The sequence below is a fragment of the Callithrix jacchus genome, chromosome 6 (genome assembly GCF_049354715.1).
Source record: "Callithrix jacchus isolate 240 chromosome 6, calJac240_pri, whole genome shotgun sequence".
Taxonomy (NCBI): Eukaryota; Metazoa; Chordata; class Mammalia; order Primates; family Cebidae; genus Callithrix; species Callithrix jacchus.
This window is the reverse complement of record NC_133507.1, coordinates 87,825,528-87,852,814: the sequence shown is the minus strand read 5'-3', so window position 1 is coordinate 87,852,814 and position 27,287 is coordinate 87,825,528. Positions and strand designations below refer to the sequence as shown.

Below are 27,287 nucleotides of genomic sequence, written 5' to 3'. Positions count from 1 at the left end.
TTCACAATTATCTTGATTTTTTGGTATATTTTAAATCTGATTATCATAGTTATCAAATTTATTTGGTTCTCATATTTATCATATGTATTTGGTTATCATATTTAGTTTGCATATGCACAGAATTATCCATTGGCAAACATAAAAAATGATATACAGAAAAATACTTAATACTTCCGTGGTTCTCAATTTAAATGACACATAAATCTACTGCAGTCATCGTCTGGTTATACAATCTTTCTTTATCTTTCTCAGCAGAATTATAGCTTCAAGGCAGCTTCAAGTGTTTTCCCCAGAGGTAGAGACAATATGAAAAATAAAGCAGAGTGCGAACACTCTCACTAACTCCATTCTGGAGACTTTTGTCTCAACCTGAATATACTGCCAGGCAACAGGAAGATTCAGCTTTAAACAAGGGTAGAGGCAAGAATAACACTTGTCTCAAACTATGGAAATAGTTTGAATGCTGAAATATTCCTGTTACCTGACATATTTGGAATATACAATTTGCCAATTAATATGTAACCCATAAACTTACAAATCTGTATGAAAGGCCAATTAACATATAAAAGACAGTCAACTTAATCACTGAAATATATGTCAACTCAAAAAGTTATATACTTCTAATCTAATTAATTAAAAATACTTTAAAGGATTATAATATTCTGAGTAGAAGATGGCTTTGCTGAATATGTACTCACAAACTCCTTTCATGTATATAGCACAACCACTGAAGGACAAGTTAAAAATATATTTTAAAGTGTTTCAAAAGTGAAAATGTTTTGACCCAGAGTTTTTCCACTTTCTAGAAATTTATATTGAATATTTTGTTTAGCAAAAAAATTGTTTAAGAAGATTTATTTATTTTAATACATTTTTCACTATAAAAGAGTTTTAGAATTTTTTTTTAAGTGACACAGATAAGGTCCCCATACATCCTATGTGCAGTTTCCCTTATCATGAGCATCTTACTTTGCTCTGGTATATTTGCTACCATTAATGAACCAATACTCGTGCATTCTTATTAATTAAAGTGTATACTGTAGGCCAGGCATGATGGCTCACGCCTGTAATCCCAGCACTTTGGGAAACCGAGGCAAGTGATCACTTGAAGTTAGGAATTCAAGATCAACCTGGTCAATATGGTAAAACCCTGTCCCTACTAAAAATGCAAATTAGCTTGGCATGATGGTGCAAGCCTGTAGTCCCAGCTACTCGGGAGACTGAGGCAGGATAATTGCTTGAGGTGGGGAGGCTGAGATTGCAGAGAGCCAGGATGGTGCCACTGCACTCCAGCCTGGGCGACAGAGCAAGATTCAGTCTCACAAAACAAACAAACAAAAAAGAAACAGCAAAGTTTATTTTGTTTTCAGATTTATCTACGTTTTGTCTAATGTCCTGTCTCTGTTTTAAAATCTCTTCCAGGATACCACCTTACGTTTAGTTGTCATATGTACCCATGGGATTTGCCTCTTGTCTGTGAGTCTCTCAGACTTTCCTTATATTTGATGACCTTGGCAGTTTTGAGAAGTCCTGGGATTTTATAGAGTGTCCCACCATTAGTATTTGTCTGATTTTTAAAAACGTTTTAAAATTTTTTTCATGTCTATATTGGAGTTGCATGTTTTTGAAAAGAAGACCACAAAAGTAAAGTACAATTTTTATAACAAGGGTACTGCTATGGACTGAATAGTTTCCCCTAAAATTTATGCGTTGATACCCTAATCCCAGGTGTAGTAGTATTTGGAGGTGGGACTTTTAAGAAAGGTAATTAAAGTTTAGATTAGGCTCATAACAGTGGAGCCTCCAGAATGGGATCAGTGTCCTTATAAGAAGAGGACACTTACCAGTATCCTTATAAGAAGAGGACACCAGTGCCTCGTAACTCTCCACTCTAAGAGAACATAGTGAAAGTAATGTGAAATCCACTTGCAAACCAGGGAAAAGGCCCTCACAAGGAACCAAATATGTCAGCATCTTGATCTTGGACTTTGCAGCCTCCAGTAATGTGTTATGTAAGCCACCTAGGCTTTGGTATTTTGTTATAGCATCCTGTTATTGTTTGGATATGGTTTGCTTGGCCCCACCAAATTTTATGTAGAAATTTGACCTTTGACATTGGCGGTGTGGCATGATGGGAGGTGTGTGGGTCATAGGAGTGGATCCTATATGAATAGCTTGGTGCCATTAGCATGATGGTGAGTGAGTTCCTACTCAATTCCCAGAATTGGTTGCTGAAAAGAGCCTAACATCTTCTCCTCTGTCTCTGTTTCTCACTCTCACCATGTAATCTCTGTGTACATCTGCCCCATTGGCTTTTGCCATGAGTGGAAGCATTCTGAGGCTCCTCCCAGATGCAGATAGAGAACACCATGCTTCTTGTACAGCCTGAACAATAGTGAGCCAAACAAACTACTTTTCTTTATAAGTTACCCAGCTTCAGGTATTCTTTTATAGCAACACAAATAGACTGAGACACAGCCAAAGAGACTAAAAGAGGTGCATACTAACAAGATAATTAATCACTATCAATGTTAAGTTTGATCACCTGGATGAGGAAGTGTTGGTCAGCTTTCTTTACCATAAAAGTTCTTTCTGTTCCTCTTTCCATGCTGTACTCTTTGCAAGGAAGTTTACTCTGTGACACCTACCTCAAGGTTGAAATATCTATATATATTATTTGAAATTCTTCTTCACAAGATATTTATCTATTCTCCATTTTTTCAAATCTATTCTCCAAATTTTGAAATAATTTGTTGACTTTATTATGGACTAATGGAAGTTTTATTTTAATATTTATAATGGCACAATTTTGAAAATGCTTTAAATGTTCATTTCTAGTGATTAGATAAAATAGAAAATTTCATACAATGGATTAATATGGAGCACATAACATAATAATGTTTATGTATTTATTGACATAGAAAAATATCCATATCCAGGCTGGGTACTGTGGCTCACAACTGTGATCCCAGCACTTGGGGAGGCTGAGGTGGGTGGATCATCTGAGGTCAAGAATTTGAGAGCAGCCTGGCCAACATGGCAAAACCCCATCTCTGCCAAAAATACAAAAATTAGCCAGGCACAGTGGCATGTCCCTGTAGTGCCAGCTACTTGGACTCTGAGGCAGGAGAAGCGCTTGAACCTGGAAGGTGAAGTTTGCAGTGAGCTGAAATCACAGCACTGCACTCCTGCCTGGACAACAAAGCAAGACTCCATCTCAAAAAAAGGAAAATATCTGTATCTACTTCTAAAAAAAGCAAGATAACTATTCATAATACAGTTGTATTTTTACAAAAAAGTATGTAAATTAGAGAGGTTTTTTTGAATAAATTTTTAAAAGTCTGACTTAAAAACATAACTACATGTTAAAAGTGATTATATCCAGGTACTGGAATTATGGTTGTGATTTTCATTTTCTATATTATATAGTTCTAATTATTTTCTTATCTTTTTTTCATTTTAGTTTACAGTGAACATTGTGTCCCATTTTTCAGCCCTCATTCCCCTTTCAGAGACCTGTGTTTACTATTTCTATCTTTACGTACATGTGACCCCTTGTTTTGCTCCCACTTATAAGTGAGAACAGGTGGTATTTAACTTTTGGTTTCTGAGTTATTTCACTCAGAATAATGGCCTCCAGCTCCATCCATGTTGCTGCAAACGTGATGATTTTATTTTTTTTATGGCTGCATGGGATTCCATCGTGCACATACACCACATTTTTAATCCAATCAACCATTGATGGATTAGTGTTAGGTTGAATCCATGCCTTTGCTACTGTGAATAGTGCTGCAATGAACATAAGAGTGCAGGTGTCTTTTTTAAATAATGATTTTTTGTTGGGTATTTTTCATACTGAATATATATTAATGAAGTAATTATTCATTGTGTTTCATCATTACAATTTTTCCATGTTAAATTCTTATTTTAAATGAGCATCATTATCCACCTTTGAGTGCACAGTTTTATTTTCTCCTTGCATATTGCATAGTTGCAAGCTTTCTGCTCATTCCAGGTCTTTTGAAATGGATCTGGCCCACCCATGAAATAGAAAGACCTATCACTGTTATGTGTAATGAGTGCTATAGTCTCTGCTTACACATCTCCCTTTGTGATATAAAATCTTATGAGAGATATCACAATCATCTTTATTGCTTCATAGATGAAGTTTCTGAGACTTCTAAAACTGACAATTTCCACAGTTAGTAAAGGAAAGAGTCAAGTTTCAAACCAGGAGGTATTTAAATCCAAAGTTCATCTTTTTAATCATTGTATCCCATATGGTAGCACTTGCTTCTAGAAATGTTATACAATAATCCTTCCATATCTACAGGTTCCACATTTAAGGATTCAACCAACCACAGCTCAAAAATATTCATAAAAATAATAAAATAAAAATACAGTCTAGCAATTATTTACATAGCATTTATACTCTATTAGGTATGATAAGTCATATATGGAAGAATGTGGATAGGTTATGTGCAAATATTATGCTATTTTATATAAGGGATGTAAGCCTCTGAGGTTATTAGTATCTTGGTGAGTTGGGGGTATCCTGGAACCAATCTCCGTAGATACATAGGGATTACTGTATAAGACTGCCCTTCACTCACCCATTTATTGCCACCTACTTTCTCTTACTCACATTCTCCTAGGGTCTTTAACTCATAGGCTGTAACCCTTATGCCAAATATTCTCCTTGAGTCTATCTGATAACTCATCCAAAACACCCATCATTGGCTTTTCCTTTAAATCTCAAACATGCTCATAATAATGAACTGCCTTCTGATTCCACTGGACTAAAGTTATGAGCTGGATGATATTTGTAACAAGCTTGGACAGTAGAAGGCCTGTATTCTTGTAAGTCAAATTCATAAAGGCAGTGTCTGTTCCATTCATTCACTGTATTTGAAATGCATGTAGGGTTTTTCATTAGGTTTTAATATTGATTCTGCAGAAAGGGAAAATATACACCCTCCTTTGAGAAGAAAAATCTTTTTTTTTTAATGAGTTGTCCTTCAAGAAAGAATTCTGTTTTAATTAAAGGCTAAGTACGAAGTAATTACTCATTTCTTTTGTTTGACCAGGTTTAGTAAATTGTGCACCTGAATATTTTAAATACATTATGATCACAGCCCTTGATATCTAGTGCAGTTGGGCCAGGAGCAAAGCTGTTAACTAAGGCTGCGTTGTTTAATACTCTTCTATTTCACTGAGGGTTGGGACTCGTTTTTCTGACCACTGAGATACTAGGAGGTATGTATCTCACTAACATTTATAGCTCTTATATTTAACTTCTTGCCAAAAAAGCATTTTAAGTTTCAATGCTCTTCAGTAGTTGTGACATACGTTTTGGGCAAGTGCATGAAATCATAAAACATGGCTACTATAGGAGATAGGAAATTTCAAAAATGAAATCTGTGTTCATTACTTAAAGTGTAAATGAGTTCACAAGGATATTGATGTTCTTTCTTAAGCTTTCTACTGCCTTTGACCTCTTTGGGATTTTTTTTTTTTTTTTTTTTTTCTTTTTCTCTGTCACAATAACTCAGTGCTCTATTACAAATTATAAAATACAAAACCCAATGTTATATCTAATTTTGAGATGTTTTATTTATTTTCCCAGCTGTAGTGGTTCTAAGAATCTTGTATTCTTGAAAATGCTACCAATTGTGATGAGTCTGCTATCATTTTATTCTGACCAAACCCCATTCTTCAGCCTGTCAATGTTTTAAAGAAGACGGGGGTACATTTGAACAATCTTTTGTCTTATTGATTTATTTTTGTAATAAATCAGGCTGTCACTCTAAACAAATTGCCTTACTCAGATTATGCTTTCATTGTAGACACAGACATTTTTTCAAGTTCTTTGAAATGTGTTTAATTGTTACAAACAATAAGGGTAACTATTAGGCAAGGTTCAGATTGCTTCTCATTTGAAGTTTCCATCAGTTGAAATCTAAATGGGTTTAAATTTGGTAATAGAATGTTTATAAATGCTTATAAAGAAGTTTACCAACACAAAAACAAGCAAACACAAGCCATCAAGTCTTTTAGAAGAAATGCATAATAATACTGAAATCATAACAATTAAATGTTTAACACTATATAGAAAGAACGTATGGTATAAGAAATATAATAAATACATTTGGTCTTTTTTGTCACCAGTTCTTAGTACGGGGCTCCGAAAACACTAGGAAAAGATACAGGAAACACTAGAAAAGATAAAGGAGTATCTTTTCTTCTTTTCTTACTCATAGCAAGCATCTTTTGATCCCATCTAAGTTTATGTTAATATGGTGACATAGGGTAGAGTTCCTAGACAGCCCTAAGATGGGGCGGATCACCAGAAAGACCAGGTAATTCAAGGGTTAAAACCTTCAGCCCTGCCCCATGACTTCCAGGAAGAGGATGGAGAGTGGAAGATTAAGCTCTATGACGACTCTTGAGCTACAAGATTCCAGGAGCTTCTGGATAGGTGACCACATCAAGGTGCTAGGAGGGAGCATCACACCCCCTCCCCCATCGACCAAGACTTGCCCATGAATCTCTTCTGCATGTCTGTTCCTGAGTTGTATCCTTTGTAGTAATCCAGTCAATTTAAGAGAAGTGTTTTCCTGAGCTCTGTGAGTCATTCTAGCAAACTATTGAACAGGAGGAGGGTTTCATAGTAACTCTGGATTTATAGCCAGTCTTTCAGATGTATGGGAGGTTCAAACGTGCAACGGCATCAGAAATGAGGACAGTCTTGCGGGACTGAGCCCTTTTACTTATGGGATCTGATGCTAATGCCAGGTAGTTAGCGTTAAAATTCAATTAAACTGTCGGACATCCAGCAAGGGCCCAGGAAGCTGGAGAATCACTTGGTGTGTTAAAAAAAAAAAAAAACAAAAAAAAAAAACAAAAAAAAAAAACACATTTGCTATCGGAAGCGGCGTACTGAGAGTGGCAGGAGGCAGCCAAATGCTTAGGCAGATAGGGGCAGGTCCCTAGTGAAACCCCACCTCCAACTGAATACCAACCCGTAAAGCCTGAAAGCTAAGCTACACGTTAAATCCTCAGACAGAATTGAGAACTTGTCTTCCTGTTTGGCGTGCTTTCCTCTGATTGGTCCCCACCCTTCACCTGTGGTATATGTACCTAGCTTTCCCAATTGGCTTTTCTACACTGTTTGCCATGCCCACCTTTGATGGTGTCTTTGCTTTAACCTTGTGTTCATACTCACAAACCAGTCAGCATGCACTTTACATTCTAGAGTCCATAAAAGGCCAGGACCCAGACGCACGGGGGTCTTTCACACCTTCAGGTAAAGGGACCATCCCTGCATCCCCTCTTCACTGAAAGCTGTTTCATCACTCCATAAAATTCTTCTCCATCCTCCTTACCCTTCAATGTCTAGCATATTCTCATTCCTCTTGGGCACAGTACAAGAGCTCAGGAACTGCTGAATGGGGGTACAAGTTATAACACAGGCAAGCTGAGGCATGCCAGCATGGCCTAAGGAGACCTGGACGGGGCTTCTTCAGCCAAGCACCCTGCTTGTAAAGTGTAGAAGAAGAAAAATCCTGCATGAGTTTGTGTAGAGAAACAGCATTTTCTCTGAGTGTGTGAATGTTAAATTGCAAAATGGTATGAATAGCACATCAGAAGGTATTTAGTTAGCCAGCATCAAATAATCTATTAAGCTGCTGTGGTTCAGAGCTAAGCTAAGAACTTTGACATTCATCTCATTTAATCCTCATGACAACTAAGGGAGGTAAGTATTACTATCATCATTTTACAAATAAGAAAACTGGAGCTTAAAGTCGTTCTGTGTAAAAAATGGATAAAAACATTAAGGAAACAGACCCAAGCAGATAACATCAAGAAAAAAGAACTTCTTAGACAAAGATTTCTAAACGTCTAGAAAAGGTGATAGTCTTTTTTTTTCATGGAGGAGATTTTATCATCACAAATTTTGTTTTCTTTTTAAAAGTATTTATTAAAGCCTGTAATCTTATGCCTATACCATATGCCAGGGACTACTCTATTATTATTATATTAGAGACAGATTCTTGCTATGTTGCCCAGGCTAGAGTGCCATGAATGTTCCTAGTTGTGGTCATAGCTCACTGCAGCCGCAAACTCCTGGACGCAAGTGATCTTTCCGCCTCAGTCACCCAAGCGGCTGAGACTATAGCCATGCACCAGACCATCACAAATTTTAACAGGTAGAAATAAGCAATTACTGTTTTACAAAACAACTCTTCCAAGAGGTAAAGATCACAAGACTCTATGAAGTTTCCTCAAAAGCCAGTGCTGTGATTCTGCCTCCAATCTAGGACCACATGTGGCCCCAAGATGTTTAAAAACAAATGAATCATATCATTGAGTAAGAAGTCTCATTGATTATAATATTTTTAACACTCCAATGCATGTCACTTTGGGTCCCTTCCTCTGGACCCACTGTCACATAATTACTCTGCTGAAGTTTTTTCTATTTGTGCTGTGACTTCAGGGAATGAAAATTAATGAAGTAGAAATACATTGATGGCTATGGTTAGTGAAGAGGTCAAATGAACTTCTCCTAGCTCTGCACTTTGCAGCCACAGAAGGCAGAGACTCCACCTCAAAGATTTCTGCTAAAGAGTTCTGCACCACAGGAAGTGAAATTATGTGGTTCTTTTGGAGATGTTAGGGCCAGAAGGAAACATAAAAATTATCTTCATCCATTATGTACAAATGAGTTTTCTATTTAAAATAGTCAATCAAGAGAGTTAAGGAGAGTATGATAGAGTTGGCTAGCATAAATATATCTCTCAAGGGTATAATTTTTCCAAGAATTACATTTAGGGCTGCCAGATTTAGCCAATAAAACTACAAGATGCCCAGCTAACTTGAAATTTCAGATAAACAGTGAATTTTTTTAGCATAAGTATGCCCACAAAATTGCATGAGGAATACTTATATTTTAAAAATAAATAAATAAATGTTGTTTATCTAAAGTTGAATTCAACAAGGATTCTGTATTTTAATTTTTTAACACTACTAGAAAATGTATCGAGCAGAGGACATTTTCAAAATAAGGAAAATAAGATGATGGTTCAATAACTTCAGGAAGAAGAATGGATTTTTCTGGGCCAAAGCACATTAGGTATGGATGGTAGAATTTCCTGAAAATAAGGGCAAGTTGGCTAGCTGCTTTCCAGTTCTGTAGAGATAAATGCAGAAGATCCCATAAATGCTATTGCCTTTCCAGAAATACATAGGTTCACATATCACATTCATTTCAACTCCTGGATTTTCTAACCTTCGCTACTGTAAGGCATTGTTTTGGTAAGTGTTCTTATGTATACATAAGCTCTGTTTTGGAGACCTTTTAAAACTTAGAAATTAAATAAGATTCCTGATTTTCTGTGCATTGTTGTGTCATTGGCATTTTATATTGTTGGCAGTTGAAAAATGAAAAAAAAAAGGGCAAGTTTTCAAAAAACTCAATGAAGCTAGTAACTTTATACATTTAAGTTAATGAGAATAGGGCTCAGTAAGTTACCCCAGCTAGAAATGAAACAAGGGCTATTTAGTCTCATGCATCCAAACTTATTTCCCATGCCCACCTTCATTTTTTTCATTGATTAAAAAAATATGTAATACAGAAAGCAGGCCAAAACTTTGTACATTCCGTGGGATTTGTGAGTTTCTCTGAAACATTTGTAATCATGTGTCAATAGGCAGAAAACTAAGGTGGTTTGTTATAATAATCTATGTAGAGAATTCCCATTTTATGCCTCACAGGTCAACAAAGCATTTAGCAAGTGTTCTGGTGAATAAGGTGCTAAAATGGAACTAGGATCCCCAAATCGCATCCCCCAGCAGCATGGTTTTGTGACCCTTATGTGTTCCCTCTAGCAAAGCCTCCGAGCATCTCTACCTTATAGTTTGAGGTTTTCACAATTAACAACATCTGCTTTGTTTTTAGAATGCAATTCTACTTCAGATGGTACTCATGCTTGGAGATTGCAAAGCTACACAAAAACACTAAGCCAATTTTCTCTTGCTCATTATAACCAAAGGTTGAAAATATATTACCCTGTCAATATTTTTCTAGTCTCACCCCACAGACTTCACACACTAATGTGCAACATAACAATGCTTTGGTCAGAGATCATATATATGACAATAATCCCATAAGATTATAATAGAGATGAAACATTTCTATTGCCTAGTGATGTCCTAATGTCACAGGGCATTGGCTTGACCATGTTTGTGTTGATGCTGGTGTGAACAAACCTACTATGCTGCCTATCATATAAACAGATAGCACATACAATTATGTACAGTACATAACACTTGATAGTGATAATAAATGATTACGTTACTAGTTATACTTAAAACTGTTATTTTAGAGTGTACTTCTTCTACTTCTAATAAATGTTAACTGAAAAACAGCCTCAGACAGGTCTTACAAGGTCCAGAGAACACATTGTTATCATAGGAGATGATATTATAGGCAATGGCATGGGTTTCACTGCCCCTGAAGACCTTCCACTGGACAAGATGTGAAGGAGGAAGACAGTGATATTGATGATCCTGACCTTGTGTGCCCTAGGATAATATGCGTGCTTGTGTCTTCGGTTTTTAACAGAGAAAGGTTTGAAAAGTAAAAATAAAAAATTAAAGCAGAAAGAAGCTTTTAGAAAATATTTTTGTATAACTGTACAATGGGTTTGTGTTTAAAGCTAAGTGTTTTACAAGAGTCAAAAATATAAAAAAAAAAACCCAAAGTTAATAAGGTAAAAAAAGCTACAGTACACAAAGATTAATTTATTATTGAAGAAAGCAAGTATTTTTAATAAGCTTAGTGTAAGCTAAGTGTACAGTGTTTATGAAGTCTACAGTAATATACAGTAATGTCCTAGGCCTTTACGTTCACTCACTACACACTTACTGACTCACCCAGAGCAAATTTCAGTCCATTCATATTAAGTATGGATACATAGGCGTACTATTTTTACTGCATTTTTACTGAACCTTTTCTGTGTTTAGATATGTTTAGATACACAAATACTTACTATTGTATTATGATTGCCTACAATGTTCAGTACAGTAACATGTTGTACAGGTTTGTAGCCTAGTACAATTAGGCTATCCCATACAATGTAGGTGTATAGCAGACTGTACTCTCTAGGATTGTGTATGTGCACTCTACCATGTTCCCAAACATTACTGAATGGCATAAGAACAAATAGAGATAGATGCAAGATAGATTAGGTAGATAGATTAAAAAGATACCACGTTGGTGCAAAGGCAATTGAATTTTTTGCCATTGAAAGTGATAGATAGATGATAGATAGAGATAGATAGATAGATAGATAGATAGATAGATAGATAGATAGATAGATAATTATACCCTGAACTAAATACTTTACACATATAGAGTTTAAATTCACTAAAAAACAGTGTGTGTAGTGGTACTGTCCCTGGTTTGTGGCTATCACACTAACACACTAGTCAAGTCATTTTCAAATGATCTTGCTAAACCTCTAAAATGATGTAGACACTAGCCCCATCTTACAAATTCACCCCTCATTTGAGGAGCCAGAATATGCAGAAGAAGGACAAAAGTGTAACATTTTTGTTTGCTTCATTTGGTTGTTGTTTGCCTAGTGAGCTGCAAGTTTCTAGCAAGAGTGCAAGCTTTTCCCTTGGCACTGTAGGTGCTCAATGAATAATTAATCATCAAACGAAGAAGCTGCATTGGTTGCCAGGAGGTTAGCCACCAGGCATCAACTGCTATCATGCACTGGCTTGAGAGGAAAATATCTGGCTGACATGAAGTCAGGTAATTAATGAACTCTAAGAAATTTCTTTGAAGAAAAAGGTCTGCTGCTGGGATAATTCAATAATAATAAAAAGGAATTGAAGAAAAATATAACCTCTGCACTTTTTTCAACTTTTCGACAAGTGAGTTGCTAAAAGCCCATATGCTTATCATTCATAAATGCATTTCCAGACTTTATCACTTTCTCAAACTCCCTGATGCTCTTTTGGCAGTTTTATTCTTTTTGCCCCAACTGTAGCAGTTCACTGTTCTGGAGGAGTTTTGAGTTACTGTGTTTTTCTGAGATATTGATAATTTCCACCTAATACAGTGTACTCCTTGTAACTAGGAAAGGAAAATTGTGATGGGTCATCATCTTGTCTACGCGATTTCACTTGCAAAATTCCCTTAGTGCATAAATTACTTCAATTTCAAATGAGACAACATGAATACCACATTACAACCTGGTAAGTCATATGATATTCTAAATTAGGAGAACGGGGAACTCAAATAAAGGATATATAAGTTTGTCAGTATGTGGGTAGGTTGGAGAGGAAGGGGAAGAAGACAAACAGAGAAATAATATAGGTTAGAAATTCTGTTATTTGATTGGCATATTGGGTTGACTGTGTAGAAACATTAAAATGCATTGAAGATATAAAAAGGCTAGGCAAAAGAAAACTGCAATTGGATAATTCTCTTTATTATATAATCAGAAAATATAAAAAATGAGGCAGAAATATTGTTAAAGTATATTAAAGGGTGTCTGAAAAATCATTTTATCACCCAAAACTTTAGAATCTATTAGAGTCTTTGCTGGTCAGTTCTTATGAATCACAGTTTCATTTCATATTTCTTTCTTTCTTTCTTTCTTTTTGTCTCCCAACCAGATACATTTTGGTTCTCATTCAGGATAAAAGAAGAATAAAATCCATATGAACTATTCAAAATCTCCTTTTTGATCACGTTTTTCAGGATCTCCTCCTACCAATACGCTCTTTCCTTCATTCTTCTTTACATTTACTCCTCCGAGGTGTCATTTCTACAGGAAACTGAAAAGCAGGAACCTGGTTTTGAGATCTTTGATACGCTCAGTATGTGACTCCATTCCCAAAGTCCTTTGTTTCAACTGAAATCGTTTTAGTCTTTTATGCTTTTTGTTCATACTCCAGGCTCACATAAATAGAAATGCTTGACTACAAGATTTTGCATTCAATTTTTAGGTCGAAGGTTGAATCATCTTTCTTCTGAAAATGTCTAACTCAAAACTTTGCAAGTCATTTGAAAACCTGTTCTTTATTATTTTCTGTGACCCAAACAATTAACCAAGTCAGAGGGACAGATGAGGAAGAAGTAAGGAAATAGCGGGAATTTTTCCACAGAAATAATTTGTGAGTGCATTACTTTCTCTCTCTCTCTCTTCGCTACCAAATATCTATCTTAGAGAGTCTTAAAATTCATACATTATTTTACTTGAGTAAATGATAGAAAATAGTATAATAAAATTTAAGGTACATTTATGTCTTTACATATAAATAAACATTATCCTACTAAAGCAAGGATGTAAAAGAGATGACTCTTGCCTCTCTTTTGATCTAGAAAAAAATGATGCAGAGGCTACTGAGGCAGGAGAATAGTATCTGGAGTCAGGGAACGTAGGCAGCTGATACGTGTTGACTTCTTAAAGCTGAATCAAGGGAAAAAAAAAAAAACCATCAAGGTCCGGGGGCAAGGAATCTGAGGACAATTCGTGATAATTTCCTAAAGTTAAATCAAAGGGAAAACACCTGGGTTTGGGGTCAGAGAACCTAAAACCAATTAATGTGAACTTCCTAAAACTAAACCAAAAGGGAAAACCCTGTCTCCCCACGCCCCAGAAAGCAGGGATCAAAGGCTACTCTCTCTTACAACCCTCCCGCTTCCACGACGTCTCAGATGGAAAGGGAGGGTGCCTTGGATTGGGCAAGGGCCAAGCAAGGGCCACCCCTTCATCTGCATAGGGCGCCAATCTCCTTGGCCTTGGGTTAGCCATGGGCCAATCCCCTCAGTCTTTAATTGGCCACGGACCAAATCCTTTATCTAGATAAGGGTAACTGATAGGGGCCTCAAAAGGAGCACTTAAAACCCAGAAAACTTTGTCACTGGGCCCTTAATCTCCTGGCTCGTCCCTACTCCCACACTGTGAGTGCTTTCTTGCTTTAATAAATACCTGCTTTTGCTGCTTCATTTCTGTGTTTCTTTCCAAAGTAACAAATTTGTGCATTTCGTTCAATTCTTCGTTCAAAATGCCAAGAACCCGAACAACTCACTCAAGGCCTTCTTTCCCGTAACACCACCGTCATCTTATTTTGATGATGTTTATTGTTCAAAAATTCAAGTCTATGTCCTGATTAATGCTCTTAGGTTTCTCTGCCTAACTTCTAAAGGGTATTTGTCAGATTAACTTACACAATATTTTGTTCCAACTCTACTGTTTCATCGTAAGAACACTCCTAATGTGCCTGATGAATATCACTCTTGACATCAGTCAATATACTCCTTTATGTTGTTCTTTGAGGAAATAATGTTGAGAAAAATAATATCCAGGAAAGATCCCCTAAGAGTTTACTCTACATAGTTTAATTTCTCCCTTGCATATTTGATGTCAAAACAAAATACATTTTATAGAAATATCTGCCCACACAAATGATTCCAGTGATTTAGACATTGTCTCCAACTTTAACTCCTAACTGTGACGTATTATAGTCATACATGCTCCAATTGTGCAAATATTATGGCCACTATTTTGTGGAATATTTAAAAACCTGTACTAAATATTTTCCATCAAGACATTAATGAAAAGATAGATTAAAAACACAAATTAAAAAATAAAAGGGTGAGTGTTTGAAAACAATACAAAAGAACACAAAATCATCAAAGAGGTTTAGGAAAGTATTAAAATTACAAGAAATTAAAATAACCCATAGATTATCACAATTATAATCTTTTAAAATGACATGAGAGCCTGGACATGTACTTTTGAGGACGTAGTTGGAGCTTTTTCTTCAACAGTATCAAATGAAGCTTTTCTTCAATAGTGTCAAATGCGGCCACATGTGGTCCAAATGACTGCTAAATGAGTCAATATTTTTCCAATATCAGGAATTTTGCTGGCACTTGTTTTTCGATGAAAAGTAATTAGAGCTATAAGGAAAAACCTCCTTACCGGGCATTTGCTTCTACCTAAAAGCTTAATACAAATGTTTTCTGAATTACTTGAAAAGTATTGCTATAGCAAGACCCTGATCCTCGTGCAAAATCCATCCTGATGTCTGTTTTTGTAAAAAAAAGTTTTATTGAAGCTCGGCCACACCATGTTTACTATTGTCTATAATTGCTTTCACTTTGCAATGCAGGATTGAATAGTTGCAGCAGAGACCCTGTGGCCTGCAAAGCCTGAAATATTTACTCTCTGACCCTCTATAGAGAGGTGGCTGACCTGTCATACAGTCATCTGTTAGTCCACATGACTATTTTTAAAATTGGATCATTAGCTTTTGTCATTTCAATAGATTTAATTGTGTGCATGTTAGCATAGAAATGAAGAAGGTAAAGAAGGAAAAGAAATAGAATTTTATTGCTTTGGGACATTTCTGCTCATCACTAATTTCATGTTTACAATTACAAATCTCTGCTACTCTCTCAAAGACATGGTCCACATTTGAAATAAGCATGCTGCAATTAGATCTATTTGGAATTACTTTCACTAAAGGTTTGATATCTGATTCTAGAAATGGGGGTGAAGAGACAAAGGGCTAAGTCTAGACAAACTGCTTCTGTTTAATGCCATGCCAGATACTCACGTTCAGGGGCTTGACCTTTTTTCTTAGTGTCTCTCTGCTGTCTTTGGATCTCTCTCTCTCAGTCTCTCTCCCAGTCTCTTGTTTTCTTCCTGTGTTTTCCTCTTTCTGTGTCTGAATCTCTTAGTCTCTGCTTTTCTCTCTTTCTCCCATTCCCTTTATTTTTGCCCTTTTCTCTTGACGCCTTAATCTGCAGAAGTCACACAAATTCAATAGCTGCAGCTCTGCCCCTAAATTGTAACTTTCAATATTTTATTAGGAAACGAAATTGAGAGCTGCCTAATGATCCCAGGAGAAGACTCTCCCAATTTAACATAACCTCTAAACAACATTTGAGAGGCAATTTCCTAGGGCCACAGTGGAACAAGTATTGCAAAGCCACCGGTGCAGGGGTAGTTGAAAGTAATATGCATTTTGGTTCCTCCTCTTTGCTTTTAGCACAGCCATGGGTCCTGCAGACATTTGCTCCCGCTACTATGGGCTTCTCACTTTCATTTTTATTAAAAAACTAACAAGGAGCATTAAGCAGCTCCCTGTTTAATTTCCCATAGAAAAGCAATAGTTTCGAGCAGCCCACTGGTGGAGTGATATTTAAATGCAAAATGCACAGCTGTGCCAAATGTATGCGCCAGAGCAAAAAGGGTTTCTTAATATGACAGGTTAATATAATGGATTTTTATTTCATTTGCCACTGAAACAGCTAATCAGAGACAATTGGACTTGTGGAAGCAGAGGTGAAACTGGGTAGTTAGAGACAAAGGACACAGCTTGTCAACCTTGTGTGGGTTTAATATCATGGTAGTGGAGTGCTGCAGAGTTGACCAAAAGTTACCCCACCAGGGAAATTTGCACTGACCTGCCACACTTATCTAGGGCATTTAGAAGCTTCCAACACAGGATTCTAAGTGCGTCATAGTTCCACCAGCTACATACTCAGTCCCTGCCTCATTTCTACCTCAAGAAAACAAAAGTATTAGGCATTAGGCAAAATCTAGAAGCGATAATACAAAGGAAATCTTTTAGACTTCCTCTCAGTTTGATTTCATGAAAGCTATTTAAATCAGGTGGCGTATCACATGACCATGTCAGCCCATCCAAGCTTTATAGACAACAATTCCTTAATTATATTGTTAATAGACACAGCTCTTAAGCTCATCCTGTTTCTTTAGGCCAGATTTCCATAATGACCTTTCCTTTTCTTTAGTTCATAGCATACTCATCCTTGTGAAAAGCCAGATCATAAATCATCATGCTTTCTGATAGGAAATTTGGCAAAACCTCTCAATGGTCTTTGAGATCTTAGGTAAAAGTTGTAATTAAGATGTTCATAGAAGTGAGGCCTGTTTTTCCTCTTAAAGACCAAGGCTTTATCAAGAGATAAGTTTAAAAAAAGAAAGAAAAAAGTGACTTTTAATATCAAAATAAATACTGAAAAGTATGTTCTGACTTGTCTACTTTAGAATTTCTCCATTCATTGGCAGCTGGCTTTTCTGACATCAATATTTGAGTTCTAGCATTCAGTTTTTACAGTTCAGACCCATTGTTGTCTAGATGTCATTAGAATACATCTTGGAAATTTTGACAGATATATTTTAGTTTTTACAAAGTAAAAGAAAAGTCTAAGAAATTCAGCTGTAAAAGATGACCTGATCCACAAAGCGGGAGAAAGCAGGGTGCCAGAAAGTTTCACAGCAGTAGATAGAATGCCACAGAGTACAGAAAGATACATTTCCAATACTTGGTTTACTCATAGCTTAGGGAACACTTCCCTCGCTTTCAGATTAATTCATTTCTTCTCTTCCGTGGACAAGATTCATGAAGGAACTATTTTAGGATTGGAGTGAGGTTTTCAACAATAAATTGAAAATGGCCATTTACAAATGACTTCTTTCATATAAGTCCTGCTTCTTTAGCTAAGGCATAAAAGGTTAGCTTTCTAACATGGTCATGACAACAAAAATGAAAAGAAAGAAGGAAGGAAGGAAGGAAGGAAGGAAGGAAGGAAGGAAGGAAGGAAGGAAGGAAGGAAGGAAAATATATCTGTAGAAATAACCTGTTAAAGGATTGAACAAAGGGGAAAGAGGGAAAGGCTATTATATTTCCAGAGGAGATGGATCACTGTAGTTTTCCCAAGTAGAAACCTAACATATGAATGATCCTGAAGAGATGTTTCCATTTATTTTGGTTAAATGGTGCTAAGTCTGCATGATGTAGTACCTGAATACTTAGCCCAGGACATATGTGGATAACAATACTTGCTGGGATTTGGTGTCTACTTGATGCCTAGTATTATACTAAGTGCTTTGTAAAAAAAAACCTTAAACTCTTCTTACTGTTTGAGATCTTAGGTTAGCAAAGAGAATAGAGGGGGAATGATATTCAGATGTCAAGCCTTCTTTCTAAAATGTGGTTACTGCCAAGTTAAAGCTCTATTTCAGCTTTTTTATCTCACAATCTTGTCTACTGTTTCCTTGTTAGTGACTGTTCTTCCATCCTGTAAGTCCCAAAAACACATAATCTGAACACTGGTAAAATAGTCCTCGATTCAGCTCCATTTTCCAGCCTTCATTTTCCACAGTAGTGGATTTTCTAGATACATCTTCGACCTCGAAGTGCTGGAACTTTGAGCTTCTGGGATCAAAAAAGCACGGTTGATAATTTATTTAAGTTCTGAGTTTAAATAGTAATTTACAAATAAATGTGCTCCATTTCTCCTTTCATATTCTAGTTCTTCCTTTTTATCAATGACTGAAACAGGCTGGCCTTCAATTGACAGTGATGCAATCTGGGGATCCCACCCATGGGAACCACTGTGGGCTCTGGAGTAAAAGTCCATGGCAATTTCCAACCGATGGAAAAACTCAAAGGCCAGAAAGGAGTAGGAGATGACACAGTTAGCTGAGGTCCAGAAGGTGATGAAGACATAAAACTTACAGGATGGCTATAAATGTCAGTGTCTTAAATTCACTGTGCCTCCTATTAAAAAATATTAGTCTGATTATGTAAAAAAGCTTGCCAATGCCATGTTTTCTGAAATAAGGCTATTCTTTTTACTTGTTTCAGTTTATATCCTTGAACCTCCTCTGATACTTTTTTATTCCTCTAAATGACAATTTATGAAAACTGAATACACAGCTTTAAAATAGAAAGTGAAGCTATATACCCAGAAGCAGCCCCCATTGTAAGACTTATAAAAAAAAGTGAATATGAATGGAGTTAATTGTTCTGATTGAGCTGTGGACCCTAGAGCCATATATATAGTGCCAGCAAAATGACAGAATTCACATAGCTTCAAAGGTGTCCTAATGACATCTTTGGCTCCTAATGACATCTAAAGAAAATGTTAAACTCCCGCAGATGCCTGAAGGACAATGTTCCAGCAATTAATCAAAAAGAAAAGCCACAGGCCCTTCCCCTTCCCCCCGTACTCAATTTAAGCAGCCTTCATTTTCCACAGTAGAGGATTTTCTAGATACATCTTAGACCTCAAAGTGCTGGAAAGGAAGCTCCTATTCAAAGGAAATTTATAACAAGATACCATAAATGATACTAATTTTTGTTCATTTGAAATATGTAAGTCATGCTGTAACAAATTATCCTGTCAAGTGTAACCAACTGTCCATGCAGTTGAGCTTCTGGGATCAAGAAAGTATATTTAAATTAATTCCCATCATTACTGGTGGGGGACATCCAACTCAACTGGGAAAAGACACATCATACAATCATATTGCTGCTGATGACATGGCGTGGGGTCCCTCTGCCTGCTTCCAATCCTACCTGCAACAGCCCTCTAGCCTGCGGGGGCTTGTTAGAGTAGATGGAAGTTTCAAATTTGCAGCCTGTGAGATTACTGCTTGGTGTGTGGAGCACTTTGTCTGTGCCCTTGGTTTCTTTCTTTGGGTCTTAAATGATGTCTCTTCCAAGCCATCCTCTCCCCTACTCCTACCTTGGCAGAATCATAGATTACACCTCCTCTGCTCCCCTCGGAGATTGGCCTTTCGTGAGGAATTCAGGGCTTTTGCTACATCTTTTCTCCCCCACCTTTATGGAGAGGTGCTGCTATTTCCTCCCTTCTGCTCAATTTTTTGCACTGTCACTACCCAACACTTTCCATTTCACTTTCTTGCTTTGGCCAGAAGCAATCAGGTAAGGTTGAAAAGAGATTGTGACCTTCCCCTTTTAGTTTTAAAACTACACTTATTCACTCTCCACCATCCTGGGAAATGAATATTAGGTTCTCAGCCCTGCCACCCTTTGCTGTTATCATCAGCTGATACAATTTTTAGCTCAAGTTTTGATAAGGTAAAAAGAACAGACAACAGCAGCGTTACTCAGACCTGCCAGCTCTCAGAGTCTTTGGTGGTTTAACTGGGAGAAAGGCCGCATGAAGACACTAGTAAGCACACATGGTCTCTTCAAATTGCTTTATTTTTCCTGTCATTTCTTTTGCTTTTAAAAATTGAAGAAGTTTTAAGCAGAGCTCTCATTTGGTTGCCCTTGCAATCTACTGGGGTCTAGTTTGGAATCTTAAAACCGAACAGAAATAACCTTGAATTCAGCACATATTTTGGTTTAGGAGCTGCTGCTTCTCAAGATTTTCAGCAGGTATTCAGGAAGAATTCAGTGTATACAGCAAAGTTCTGAAATTGACGGGCTTGACTTTCTGGCAAATTGCTGTGTCTTTACACTTTCTGTTTAGGACTCCTAAATGCTGAAATGTGGATGCATACAAAATGCAAACAAAAGCAATTCATCATGTGAAATTAAGTAAGTAAATACATGAAACAGAGTGATGGTGCTGATTCACATACCTAAAACCTTTCTTATTTTGTCCTGCTGGAGACCTACATCAATAACATTTCCAAAACTCAACTTGTGTTTTTGATTTACATAAAAAAGCTAGAAAATAAACTTTATCTGATCCACTTGTACTACAAATGTCTTCAGTAAGAAATGACATCAGCAAGATAGTAAAGTAGGAAGCACTGGAACCTTCTTCTCTCCATAGACACATCAATTCGATAACAATTTATGGTCAAATTCACTTTTTGAGAAATCAGAAACTGATTGAAAGGCTCTTGTGCCCTAGGAAAATATGCCAGGATCACTTAAGCCCATAGGGAGATTTAGGACAGGCTCTTACCAGACACTCTGCCCCCAGCACAGAGTTACATAATCAGGAAGAGTCCCTCAAGCTCCCAGATTTACCTAGGAAAGGGAAGATATGGGTTCTTGTGTGTAGCACGCCAACTTTTTCATGGGGACTCTTCAGAGAATTGGCTTCTGTTTTGCCAGTCTTGGAGCTCTGATAGGTCTGGACCAGTCTAGCTGCTCAGGGCAGAATAGGAGAAGTGGCTTGATCTACTAGATACAAGTGATCCTCCCTCATGCTTGGCACAGAGTGAACAGATGAAAAATTCTGGCTCTCAGCTTCCCCTTATAGTGGGAAGGAGTTTATCCATGTGTTCAGTGTGTTAGCTTCTCTGGGCCTTTTAAGTATCTGTCTCACCAACCTCAAAGCTCTAACGCATGGAAGCTCTGATGGGTTCAACATGGTCTAGACCACCTGGGGGAGAATGGAGATGAACGCTCAGCCTTTAGACACAATAGCCCTCCCTTACCCCTACCTGCCAGCTCACTGTGAACAGATGAAAACCACAGCTGCCTGCTTCTCTCTAGAATTGGTAGAGGTTGCCAGAATCTCTGGCCAGGCTGAGTGTTGGGGGATTTATCTGCTAGGCATGGCCAGTCTGTGAAGAATAGAAGTGGTTGCTTTATCTAATAAATAAAAAAATAATAAAATAGAATAAAAAAAAAAGGAAGGATCAGGCAAAAGTGTTTCAAAGTAACAAGATAAATCTCAAGAGAGCAACTCTAATAAAATGGAACTATATGATTTACCTGGCAGATAATTAAAAATAATTCTCATAAAGATGTTCACCAAGGGCAAGAGAACAAAGCATGGACAAGGAAGAATTTTAACAAAGAAAAAAAACCTATAAAAAATACCAAATGAAAATCATGGGACTAAAGAACAAAATAACTGAACCAAAAAATTCACTAGAAGAGTGTAACAGCTTACTGATCAGCAGAAGAAAGGATCAGTGAACTCCAGGATAGGTCACTAGAAAAAATTCAGTCAGAGGAGTGAAAGGAAGAAAGAATGTGAAAGAGTAAAGAAAGCTTAAAAACTTATGAGACCCATCAAACAGCTGAATATACACATAATGGAAATCCTAGAATAAGAGAGAAAGAAAGAATAAGAAAGCTTATTCAGAGAAATAACTGAAAACTTCCCAAATCTGGGGAAGAAAACCTACATCTATTCTAAGAAGTTCAAATGATATCATATAAGATAAACCTAAAGACAGTTACACCAAGAGACATTACAATCAAGTTATCAACTGGAAAATATGGAGAATTTTGAAAGCACAAGAAAAATGTAACTTGTCTAATTTAAGGGAACCCTATCAGCGATTTTTATTCAGTAAGCTTGCGGTCCAGAAGAGAGTAGGATGATACAGTCAAAGTACTGAAAAAGAAAAATGCCAATCAAAAATATTACAATTGGTGAAACTATCCTTCAAAAATGAAAAGAAGTAAAGACTATTCCAGATAAAAATTGCAGAAGTTTATCACCACTAGAACTGCCTCACAAGAAGTTCTAAAGGGAATTCTTTAAATTGAAACAAAAGGATATCAACAGCAACACAATGACATACCAAAAGCATAGGCAACAACAACAACAAAAAAATAGAACATGGAGCTAAATCAAATCATAACCTTCTGCATGGCAAAATGAAAATATATATGATTTAGTCTTGGCAAATGACATGTTCCTAAGATTTATCTATTTCTTATGCGAAAAAAATAAACAGACCTATAACCAACATGAAGATTGAATCAGTAATTAAAAACCTCCCAACAAAGAAAAGCCCAGGACCTGATATCTTCACTGCTGAATTCTACCAAACGTTAAATAATTTATACCAGTCCTCAAACTCTTCCAAAAAATTAAAGAGGAGGGATCACACCCAAACTCATTTTTTTTGAGGCAAGCATTATTCTGATACCAAAGCCAGATAAAAACACCATTTAAAAAAGGAAACTATAGGCCAATATATAGAACCAATATGAATGCAAAAATCCTCCAAAAATACAAGCAAATTGAATTCCAACCACACATTAAAAGGATCATACCAAATGACCAAGGGGAATTGGTCCCTGGGATACAAGGATGGTTGGCCATATAAAAGTCAATTGATGTGATTAAACCATGTGAGCAGGATAAATAAAAGCCAATCACATGATCATCTATTTTTTAGATTCATAAAAAGGATTTGACAAGATTTATTTCCCTTTCATTATAAAACCTCCCAAGAAACTAGGAATATATGGAATATGTCTCAACACAATAAGACCATTTATGAAAAGCCTACAGCTAAAATCATACTCATTGGTGCAAAACTAAAATCTTTTTCTTTAAAATCAAAAGCAAAGTAAGGATGCCCACTCACTCAACTTCTATTCAATTTAGTATTGAAAGTTTACCCAGATCAATTAGGCAAGAAAAATCTTTAAAATCCATGAAAATCAGAAAGGAATAAATTAAATTTTCCCTGTTTTCCAAAAATGTGATTTTTTTATATAGAAAACCCAGAATACTACACACACGCACATGCACACATGTGCACACACACACATACACACACACACAGTGTTTGAGCTAACAAACAAAATCAGTAAAGTTGCAGGATACAAAATCATTATACAAAAATTAGTTGTGTTTCTATATGCTGACAACTATCTAAAAAAAAAAATTAGAAAACCAACCTATAAAGTATAGCACTAAAAAATAAAATGCCTAGGAATAATCTTAGCTATGGAGGTGAAAATTTTATATAACAAAAATTAAAAAACTTTAATAATAGAAATTTAAGAAGACACAAACAAATGAAAAGACAGCCCATTTTCATACATTAGAAGAATTAATTTTGTAAAAATGTCCATACCAAGGAAGTAATCTGTATATTCAATGTAATTCCTACCAAAACCACAATGGAATTTTTTTTTACACTAGTAGAAACACTTCAAAATTTGTATAGAACCACAAAAGACAATGAATAACCAAGGCATTTTGACAAAGAAGAAAGCTTGAAGCATCACACTTTCTGATTTCAAAGCATATTATGAAGCTCTAGTAATCAAAATAGCATGGTACCGACATAGACATATGAACCAATGGCATAGAATAGGAAAGTAAGAAGTAAATGCGTGTATATAAGGTCAACTGATCTTTGAAACTGGTGCCACACATACAAAATGGGGAAATAATAGTCTCTTCAACAAATGGTGTGGGGAGAACTGAATACCAACATGAAAAAAGAAGAGAGTTGGACCTTTATCTTACAACATACAGAAAAATCAACTCAAAATTGATTGAAAACTTAAATGTAAGATTCAAAACTATAAAACTCCTAGAAGCAAGCATAGGAGAAAGTCTTCATGACATTGGTCTTGGCAATGGTTTCATGGATTTGACACCAGAAGCTCAGGCAACCAAACAAAAATTAAAAAGTAGGACTAAATCAAACTATAGCCTTCTTCATGGCAAAGGAAAAATTCAATGCAGTGAAAAATCCGGCCTAAAGAATGAGAGAAAATACTTTCAAGTAACATATGTCATGAGGCTTTAATCTCTAAAATATATAAGGAACTCCTCTAAAAATAGTAAAAACAACTAATAACTAATGTGAAAATATAAACAGACGTTTCTTGAAAGAAAGCATGAAAATGACCAGCAGATATGTGAACAAAAATGCTTAATATCTCTCATTATCAGGGAAATGCAAATAAAAACCATAATCATATATAACCTCACTTCTGTCAGGTTAGCTTTCATTTACAGAAAAAAAAAAAGGCAACTAATGTTGGTGAAGAGGTGGAGAAATTGAAATGCTTGCACATGGTTGGAAAGCAAAATAGTCCAGCTGCTATAGAAAATAATATGGAGATTCCTCAAAAAATTAAAAACAAAACCTACTTATGATCCAGATATTCTACTTTTGTGTATTTATTCCAGAAAATTTAAATGAGCATTCCAAGGAAATATTAGCACTCCTATGTTCATTGCAGTACTATATATAACACAACAGCCAATATATGGAAACAACTTAAATGTCCATTGACAGATAAATAAGTAAAGAAAAGCTGGTATACACATGCTATAGAATACTATTCAGCCCTAAAAAATAAGAGAATTCTGCAATATGTGACAACATGGATGAACCTTGAGAATACAATAGGCTAAATGAAATAATCTCATTATAGAAAGACAAATACTGCATGATTCTACTACATGTGGTATCTAAAAAAAGCAAATTTACAGAATGAAAGAGTGGAATAGTGATTTTCAAGGGTTGAAAGAAGGAAATGGGGAACTACTAAACAATGGGTGTAAAGTTTCGGTCAAACAAGATGAATGAGCTCTAGGGATCTGCTGTAAAACACTGTACCAAGGGTCAATAATAATATATTGTATACTTAAGAATTGTATTAAGTAGGTAAACCTAATGTTAAGTGTTCTAACCACAATAAAACACAATTTTAACAATGCCTCCAGCAGCACAGAGATCTGTCTGGCCACTCTTAGCAGTCTGCTCCAGCTCTGAAATTCACTTTACTATGAGGACAGCTTTATCCCACAAAGCGCAGGTAAAGTATGTCCATTCTTAAGCTTTAAAATTTATTTATGTATAATTATGCCTGTCTCCACAGATTACTTGTTCCTTGGCTTTTCAATGTCTGATTTTAAAGGTGTAGCATGCCTTTACAGGCCAAAGTGCCTTTTCAAACCAATCAAAAGTGAATTTTAGTAGTTTGACAAGAACTTATTCAACGGAGAAAGTCAATAGGACAAGAGTAACTAAGCTAGCAGGACTTTAAGCAGTAATAGCAATAAAATTCCAATTTTGCAGTTAAAATGGAAGGTTTACTAGTATTTAGTTTCTGTCACTTAAAGGTTTATGTAGTGTGTTTGTTTTCTTTCCATAGGTCTATAATTTTATGTAAAGATCTCAATAGGGATCTTTAATGCAATACCTAGGAAAAAAGAATTAATAAAAATCTTAAGTGATTCCGTTATTTGCTAGAGAAAAAAAAATCATTACTATGTATTGGTTGGAAATAACACTAACAATGGCAAGGGAAACACTGCATATATTTTGTTTTAACAGCTCAGATTAAAATGAAGCTTATGAAAAGCTAAATAGAAGCAGAAAGCTTTGGCATACTTTTCATCCCCTCATAATATATATTTTAATATATTTACAAGTATGCATTGTATTTCAAAATTACATTATTTTTGATATGCCCATGTTTTATTTTAGTTTTGTTCAGCTGACTTTTTGCTCACTTTTTTCTGTCATTTTCTCGTTTCTCCTTTTATGCCTTCTCTCACACTTCTCCTTTTACTTCCAGGGTTCAGAATTTGTCTTAAGTGTACACCTCTGTGTGTTTATGTACATGATAAAATGTGTGCTTCTTCAGAGATCAGCTTTTGGGAATCTACAAGATTCAGGATCAGTTCAGAAGTTGGAATTAGTTGGAAAGAGCAAAAGACGATCTTTGGCAGATAACACTTGAGCACAATACTGCCAAGCATCGAAGAACTGATAACTACACTTGATGGACAGCTTTTGCTCAGGTCACTGTGCAGAAGAAGCAAAGTGTATAAATTCACTGGTTAGGATTCTCACCGAAGAGCTACCTGTTGATAGCCAATAAAACAGAGAACAAAACAGAAAACATGGCTTGACAAGAGTGCCAAGAATACACAACGGGGAAATGACAGTCTCTGATTTTTCCTTTACATCAGAACATGTGTTCACCTAGAGATGCCTAGGAAAATAGCCAACTAATCCCAGATGTAGAAATTCAGATTGTGGCAGCCAACAACAGCAAGCAACTGATGTTTTTATCAATATTTTAACTTTGTTGTCATTGCCTTCTCTCTTTCAATAACTTAAGAATTATTCTCTGGATAACGTCTTTATTTTCCATTTTTTAAATTATAATTTAAGTTCTGGGGTACATGTACAGATCGTGCAGATTTGTTGCATAGGTATACATATGCCATGGTGGTGTGCTGCATCCATCCCCCAGCCATCTACATTAGGTATTTCTCCTAATGTTAGCTTTCCCCAATCCCCCCACCCCCACTATCCTTCCTTTAGCCCCTCAATCACCAACAAGCCCCTATGTGTGATGTTCCCCTCCCTGTGTCCATGTGTTCTTATTGTTCAATATCCACTTATGAGTGAGAACATGTGGTATTTGGTTTTCTGTTCTTGTGTCAGTTTGCTGAGAATGATGGTTTCCAGCTTCATCTATGTCCCTACAAAGGACATAAACTCATCCTTTTTTAGGGCTGCATAGTATTCCATAATGTATATGTGCCATATTTTCTTTATCCAGTCTATCATTGATGGGCATTTGGGTTGGTTCCAAGTCTTTGATATTCTAAGTAGTGCCACAATAAACATAATGTGTGCATGTGTCTTTATAATAGAATGTTTTATAATCCTTTGGGTATATACCCAGTAATGGTATTGCTAACATTTTTAGTTATTATTTCTATTATAAAAGCA

General features: G+C 36.1%; 1 long non-coding RNA gene across 2 annotated transcripts; it reads left to right on the top strand.

The window, feature by feature from the left end:
- Positions 1-7,218: 7,218 nt before the first annotated feature.
- Positions 7,219-26,667, top strand: LOC118154597 (uncharacterized). Of its 2 annotated transcripts, XR_013519348.1 has the most exons (4): positions 7,219-7,306; positions 12,150-12,267; positions 25,265-25,353; positions 26,119-26,667. It is a non-coding gene; the product is annotated as an uncharacterized LOC118154597 (long non-coding RNA). The 2 variants fall into 2 exon arrangements; XR_008482173.2 differs by lacking the exons at positions 25,265-25,353; positions 26,119-26,667 and adding an exon at positions 12,691-14,434.
- The last annotated feature ends 620 nt before the right edge of the window (positions 26,668-27,287 follow it).